We start from the raw sequence: 6,000 nt of genomic DNA on the forward strand, positions 1-6,000 counted from the left end.
TTTTTTTTTTTTTTAATCATTTTTTAGATTTATTTTCAACATAACAGTATTCATTGTTTTTGTACCACACCCAGTGCTCCATGCAATCAGTGCCCTCTCTAATACCCACCACCTGGTTCCCCCAACCTCCCACCCCCCCCACCTCTTCAAACCCTTCAGATTGCTTTTCAGAGTCCACAGTCTCTGTCTGGCAATGGTTTTTGTTGCATTTCCTGTTGGCTGGGGTGTGTTTTTCCTGCACCGTGAAGACTCAGTTAAGGATTATTCAGTCCAAAAACCAACCCCAAAGAGCCTTCCAAGTTCATCTTGTCAGTTCTCAATATCAGATCCAACAGTAAATGCTCAGAGAAGTTTAAGGGGCCTTAAGGATAATTGAGCTGAACCCCTTATTTTGTGGATGAGAACACTGAGACCTACAAAAGAGAATCAAGATACCAGGGCAGCATACGAAAAAGAGGAGCTGGTGACTGTTTAGATAGGCCAGTATTTCCTGTCCTCCACTAGGCTGAGTCAGACCGTGCAGACAGCCAGGTGGTTTCTTAAGGGATCTAACTGAGTTCTTTACATGTTAAGGCCCAAACAAGAGGGCATACTCAGTGCCTCCTTGATAGGCCTCAAATCCACATGTCTTCTCATGGGAGGTGCTTCTGAAATACACTTGAAGATAAGTTAACGTGCTACTCTCCTTCTCAGCTGTCACCAAATAGGTGATTTCTTCTAAGAATAAGCAAATGTCTTATTTCATTAAAAAAGAGTGAAAGAATTGCCCTGGGTATTGCCCTGAACTATTGCACCTAAAGACTCATGATTGCCCTAAGCCAGGGGTCGTACCCTGCTGCAGGCAAGGAGCCTCCGAGCTTGCTGAGACTCTGGGGACAGTGCTGTGTGTGTTGCAGGCTGGGGTTCTGTTGGTAAATCTTATGCTTCAACTTGACTGGGCTAAATGATGGCCAGACAGCTGATGAAACACTATTTCTGAGTGTGTTTGCCAGGGAATCTTTGGAAGAGATGAATGTTAGAATCTGCAGACTGATAAAGATGAGGCAACACCATTGTGGTGGGTCTCCCCCAATCAACCCATCAAGGATGTGAATAGAATAAAAAGGCAGATGGTGGGATTCTCAGCCTCTGTAACTGCTTGAATTAATTCTGCATTAAAAAAAAAAACAACCCTTTGTCCATCTCTCTCTCTTTATATCCTATTAGTTCTGTTTCTCTGGAAAGCCTGAGTAATCTACGTTGTTTGTTTCTTCCCATTTCCGTCCTTTTTATCAGCACCGAGCGTGCCTTCACAAGACAACGTGTCAAAATCATGCCATGAGTGGTTATTAACAGAAGCAAAGGAAAGGTTTATTTGTCTTGCGGATGTTTCACTCAGGAATGGGGAGGTCCCCCTCCCTGCCCCAGTGTGGGGACTCAAATTAGCACCCCGGGCCTGAAATGAGGTGCAAACATCCTCCTGAGCCCCAGCCAGGGAGGATGGTGCCAGTGGTGCAGTGGAGTAGAAAAAGAAGAAAATTCGACCAGGGGACAAGAGCTTCCTGGTGTCCATCCAAGGTGACCTTGCCTCTGATTGAAAGACTACTGGTTGGGAAGAGTAAGGAAAATTTTGCAACATTTTCTGAAAGCTGACTATGTTTGTGACTAGCTCTGCCACCAGGGAAAATAGTATGTTATAGTGGTTTCAGAGTGAGGAGCACAGAACTAGATCCATCGGGTCTGAATCCAAATTCTGCCCCTCACTAGAGACATAACTGGGGCAACTCATCCAGCCTCTGTGGACCTCTAATTTCTTATCTGTGAAATGATAATGACTCTAGTACCCAGACCTCATTGGATTGTTCTGAAGCTTAAGTCAGGGACGACACAGAACTTGGCACATGAGAAGCAAACAAATATTGGCTGTTAAATTGCAAGGGACAATGACATACATGCATTGGTCCTGAGAAGAACCATCATTAGCTCTGTAAAAATACATAGTTTTGTCAAGGTTTGCACCCAAGTTTTTTTTTTTTTTTTTTTTTTTTTTTAAGGACTTTATTTTTAAAATAATCTCTATATCCAACATGGGGCTTGAATTTACAACCCAGAGGTCAGGAGGCATGTGCTCTCCTGACTGAGCCAGCCAGGCGCCCCTCCACCTCAAGTTTTCAAGTTAAGTTACGTTATTTTGTGCCTCAATAAGGCAGTTTAGTTTGACGTTTTAAAAAATTCTCATTCTGAGTAGCAAAAAGCATTAGAAAAGAGGCCCATTGTATTAACCAAATGCATTTTACTTTGTCCTCATAACCTGGATTCTCCGAAAAGAGGAAAGTCTGGTGGCAAATTTAAGGGCTTATTTCTAAGACTGTTGAAGGGTTATTTCTCAATCAAGTTCTGGCAGCACTGCCAAAACCACTGAACTCTCCAGGGCAATTCTCTTTATCCTGCTTTTGGCCAGTGGGATGCCCAGTGGGCGGCTGACACGGTAGCACTGCCTCCTTAATCCTCCATAGAACTCCGTTCCTGTCTTCCCTCCCACCTGCAAGCACCAACTGGGATGCAGTTAATTAAGTTTGCCCTTTGGAAAACTCCAGAGGTCAGGGAATTTAACCTGCTCTCTCCCCCCTTTGTTCAGGTATGGAACCCAAGCTGCCAGGTTTTAGAACACTGAAGCAGGTCACACCATACCACCTGCTCCTTAAATGTCAAAACCAGCAGCAATGTTTACAGTTTTATACAAACAGACACTCTCTAGCAACCCTGAAAGCAAATTTCAGGGCGTTATGTATCCACTACCAGGTGAGAAGGTTAAAAGACTAAGAACCACAAAAGTAAATATTTGGCTGTCTATGTGCACAGAATACAAAAATCCTCTTTTATTCACAGCTACAGTTTTAAACTGAATTTTTTTTATTGATGTTGACAATATTAAATGATATATTTCTTTGGTGTTTAATTTTAAGACATATAAAAAGAAAGGTAGTATCCTGTATTTTGTTTTTATATAACAGTCTTGTTCATTTTCACCCTTTGCTTTAGGGCTGGGCAGAGTCAAGATAGCGCTGAAACTTGAGGAAATGAACACCTTTCCAGGCTGCCTCTGGTTTATTGGTAACATTTATGTAATGAATAAATTCTAATGTTATTTGACCCAAGGAGAACATTCCAATTTTATGTAGTAAGTCTGTACATCATAGATGCTGTTGAGAAGGAGAACACCTGGGGACAAAAACAGGACAGATGTCTAGCCTGCCATCCTTCTGCATGGGTTTTGGGAGCCTGTAGGGAGTTGCCTAGGGCTGTAGAGCAGGTCTGGTGCTGGGGGCCCAAGGTCTGGTCATGCACTTACTTTACTTTTTTTATCTCCTGGAGAGGGTGTCTTTGTTCTGGGTTGCCTGGACTTGGGGGAGTGTGAATCTATCAGTGAGTCCTTTCTTATTTCTGTTCTTCATCCCTCACCTGGAAACCTTGATTCGTATAAAGGCTTTTCCTTCATGGCTTGTTGTTCAAGTTGATATTTCTGGGGCTTGGTGGCGGGGGAGGGAGGACGAGCCCTGGAAATTCCTATGCTGCCATTTTGCGCACATCACCCTGTACAAAAGATTTTTGGGAGAGTGTTGGAAGTGGCAGGAACTGATGTAGTCACAGAGGGTTTCATGGCAGAGGTGGGGCTTGTACCAAACCTTAAAGAATAATTAAGACTATTAAGGGAAGTGAAAAAAAATCTTTTGGACTTGAGATCAGCATGAAGAACAGTCTGAAAGCAGGAAAGAAGATAGAAGTATTTTTGATGAAGGCTATTGATTGAGAAGAAATTGCATCATGGGAAACAACGGCTGATGACAGATGACAAATAGCCTTGAACCATCAGGCACAGTTGTTTGAAATTGGTACAGAAGATAAAAGGTGCCATTTTGGGGTTCTTCTTCTTCTTCTTCTTCTTTTTTTTTTTTTTTGTTTAAAGATTTTATTTATTTATTTGACACACACATAGAGAGAGAGATCACAAGTAGGCAGGCAGAGAGAGAGAGAGAGGGAAGCAGGCTCAGAGAGCCCGATGTGGGCTTGATTCTGGGACCTTGAGATCATGACCTGAGCAGAAGGCAGAGGCTTAACCCACTGAGTCACCCAGGTGCCCCCATTTTGGGGTTCCTAACTTTTGGGGAGAGGTGAGAAATTTTGTATTTCAGGAAGAATACTATGAAAGCGTTACTCAGAATATATTTCTAATGGAGGTGGTGGGGGAGGGTCTGGGATAGTGGGTAGGGAGACAGGTAACAAATAAATAAGCATAACACGTCTCCCCCAAGCAGCATTCTTCCCAGCCAACTAATTTTACCAAAGCGAGGTACTTTTACATCTTCTAGGTAAGAAAACTTGGAATCATATTTGATTCTTCTCTAATCTTTATCTTCTGAATCAGCAGAGTAGCAGAGTCACCAAATAGTTTAATGTGGCACCTTGGCACATACATCCCTTTTTGCTCTTTCTTTCCCTTCCCAGTGTCCTGGACCACTTCAAAGTAGTTCAGTTAGGATGAGAAGTTCATTTGCAAGGGAGGTGACATCAAGACTGGATATTTAAATGGAGGCTCCTCTAAAGAGTTAGGAGTATGAGGTGTAATTGTAAATGGTATTTTCACACAGGGATGAAGATGTGGGAATCATCCCCACAGCTGCTGCTAGAGGAGTAGATACATTTCCTGGAGGGTGGCTATGAAGGGGATATTTGTCCTGACAGACACCTGTACCCTGTACAAAAACTTGCGTGGAGAGGGCAAAGTCCTGGCAGAAATAAAAAGAGGAAGGCAAATAGAAAAGTTAGAGGAATAGAAGGACCGTACAGGGCAAAAAGAAAGGGACAAATGAATTAGAAATAGATTTGATGAAAATGAAAAGGAAATCTCAAGTAAGAAGTTAAGCAAGAGTTGAATGTTTCAGAGAACTGAGGAAAGTGATGATTCAGGAAAGAATACTGGGTTTTAAAACAAATATGTTTTTGTTCTCCAGCAATGAACAAGGTAACTTGAATTAAATCTCACACGAAGAACAACTAGAAAATCTGGACAAAATGTTTTTAAAAAGTGGTTTATCTATTTAAAGTCATCACAGAAACAACTGGGTTGACTCATGCTAAAAGGTGAGCCTGTCATTTAGGGTTATTTTTCCTCAGACACATTTGCTAAATCTGGAAGGGATAATTGAGAAGCTGAGATACTGGGCAGAAATTTTGAGACCTTTTGTGATGAGGGACAAGAAAATTAAAGTTCAGAACCTTTTGGTAGGACATTGTAAAAGTTCTTCATTTGGGGTTAAGAACCCAAATGATTATACCGTGGGGGTCAAGGAGAACTGGATGTAGATCATTTCTGGAAGGGACTGAAGTCATGATCTCAATTCTTGAAATTAAATCAAAGGCAATTCCATATGGAAATTAACTACATGGGACGTCGACAGCTGCAAAATGCAAAGTGAAGTATGAAGAGTTCCAATTAGAAACAAGAGAAGAGAGTGTTAACAGTACTGCAAAAAGGAATGAGCTGGAGTCCTAGGGGCAGGGAAGACAGATAATGGGCTGGAAGCACAGTACAATATGATCAAATCTGAGAATTTTCTAAAGTTAGCAAAAAATGTTGTCGCATATTCAATTATCTTTACAGATCCCAAGTAGGAGAACAACCAATAAACCAACCAACTTAGGTTCCTCAAAATATAACATCTGAGGGATGCCTGGGTGGCTCAGTCGGTTAAGCATCTGCCTTCGGCTCAGGTCATGAGCCCAGGGTCCTGGGATCGAGCCCTGCATGGGGCTCCCTGCTCAGCAGGAAGCCTGCTTCTCCCTCTCCCACTCCCCCTGCTTGTGTTCCCTCTCTTGCTGTCTCTCTGTTAAATAAATAAATAAATTAAAAAATATATATATATAGGCAAATAGAAAAGTTAGAGGAATAGAAGGACCGTACAGGGCAAAAAGAATATATATATATATATATATATATATATATATATATATATATATATA

Source organism: Lontra canadensis, unplaced genomic scaffold (genome assembly GCF_010015895.1).
Source record: "Lontra canadensis isolate GAN:19392208 unplaced genomic scaffold, GSC_riverotter_1.0 scaffold29, whole genome shotgun sequence".
NCBI lineage: Eukaryota > Metazoa > Chordata > Mammalia > Carnivora > Mustelidae > Lontra > Lontra canadensis.